Genomic DNA, 2,252 nt, shown 5'->3' with positions numbered 1-2,252 from the left:
TTTTGTGCATTTTGCCTGAATCCTTTTTTTGTGCAGAAGTGTTTGGTATGGAACATAGACTCCTTAAACGTAGAATGACCTCCTCCTTGCATGTGAGGTTATGCAAATGAAAATCGCATACAGTGATCTCTTCTTGCTGCCATAATACATATCAAATATTGATCCAGTGGTCTCTTACTGCTCAGTACATCTTATTTCCTAGAGTTCTTTCCAGGTGATTAAAGACATTATTTCTTGGAAGGTAGTTCTGTCACACTGTTTTTCTCTTTTTCCCTGTTTGTTTTTTATTTTATTGCCATTATTTTCTTTTGAAGCTCTAATGATGTCATCCTGTACCCCTGAAATCAAAAGGAATTTAGCTTTTAGATACTGTAGATTCCTTTGGTTTTTGTATCTATGTTCAGCAGCTTTTACAATGCATCTTAACTTATATTAATGTTCTGTTATTCCACAAACCAGGGGGCATGGGGGCTTGTGCCATCCTGCCTGCGGGGCAGGCACCAGCTCCGAGAGGTGAGGAGGCGTTCGTTTCCTTGGGACAAGTCTTTTCCATCGAATCACATTTAATTTGCAGTGAGGCTGGTCCCTAAAGTCTGCAGTCTTGTGAAACCCAAAACTGGCCGGTGGCTGTACACTTGTGAGATTCCAGTTCTCCCATTTGCCTGGTTTGCCAGTTAGTAGCCCCACTCAAACGCAGCTTTTTCCTTTATCTCTTTCATGAAGCTGGGACAAGCAAGGAACAAATTTCATCATATTGACCTTACAGGGACCGTTACTGCCTACTCCTTTAGCCTGAGTGTTGGTCACTACGCACCTTAAAATTTGGCGCTTTTTTTCCTGACTGTAGAAAATTAAACATGGGAGATCCGTTTCATGTTGCTCTTGAAAATGCCGCTTCCTCTTTCCAGTGAGCTGCCTGATACATTGTGCTGTGAAATTTCCATCCTTCCCCTTGTTATTGCACACAAAGCAATTATTTTTAGTGTAGCTTGACAGGCTGGTAAAAGGAAGCCATTTGAGAAGTGAGGAGGGCTGAAGTTCTGTAGAAATTCCAAGCAGCTCTGCACTGAATCATCAGTCCCAAGAGCATGGAGACATTCCATGGAAATGTCACACAGACCTTCTGGCATATTAATGAGGAAGCAGCAACGAGCTTTCAGTCAGGTTGGTTTAGCGTTCCTGCGCAGATTGCCACGAGCCCTCCCAGCGTTCGCTAACCGAGCAGTTACGGCAAACCCAGGGTCAGCGGGAGCACTGGTGCTGTCTCTGCCGTGGTTTAGCTGTGTGACAATCCTGCTTCTTTCCTCAGCTTTTACAAGCTGGACCTCATAAAACCTGTAACTCTACCACTATTCTAACTGTAAGACTTCTACCAGGAGGCTGTGATTTTTAACTTAGTTAACCATTGGTCTACCTATTCTAAAGTAATTTTTGCATCACATTTTCTTTGAAACAAGACTTGTGCTTTATTTTGGAATTTCCGGCACAGATCAACCTTGAGAAAAAACCAAATAATACACGTACAAGAGCAATAACCTGCTGAAAGGTGGGGCAGGAGATTAGCTGGCTAAAATGTCTGTAACGTTTATTTTTTCAAAGTGCTTAAAATGTTGTTGAACACAAAAAAACTCCTGTTTGTGTACTGCTGAAGTTGAATATCTAAAAATAAAAGGAAATGCAAATGGGAAGGTTAACAGAGTGAGCGCAATACAACCACATTGTGTTTCCTCCTGTTCTGCTGCTTAAGAAGAGGAGGTATTGTTAAATTCTTATATAATATGAAAATTAATTCCTTGGGCTCACTCTGGGAATAAGAAAAAGTTAATTTAGCTCCTTTCATTGCAACAACCTAAGGTTTGTCTGTAATACACGGGAGTTTAACATTATAATTGCTAAATTGCAGAATTCAGGTTTAAGTTTAAATATTTAATTTGGTTTATAGCATACATGATAAATCCAAGTTTAAAACATTATGGCAAATGATAAAGAAGAAAAAAAATCCCAGGAACCAACAACTAGTGCTGTTCCCTCCCTTCCCCACCTGCCTGCCGAGGGCGGGAGTTGCAGAAGTGCCATCGCCCGGAGCGGGCACAGAGCAGCTCTGGGTGTGTGTAGTGCGCCACAGAGGTGTAACTGTATTTGTGCTCTATAGATACGTAACCCAGCATTTGCCCTACAGCATTTATCATAGAAGGATTTAGGGTGGAAGGGATGTTAAAGACCACCCAGTCCCACCCCCTGCCACAGGCAGG

This window comes from Falco punctatus, assembly GCF_963210335.1.
Source record: "Falco punctatus genome assembly, chromosome: 8".
In the NCBI taxonomy this organism is placed as follows: Eukaryota; Metazoa; Chordata; class Aves; order Falconiformes; family Falconidae; genus Falco; species Falco punctatus.
This window is presented reverse-complemented; position numbering follows the sequence as displayed.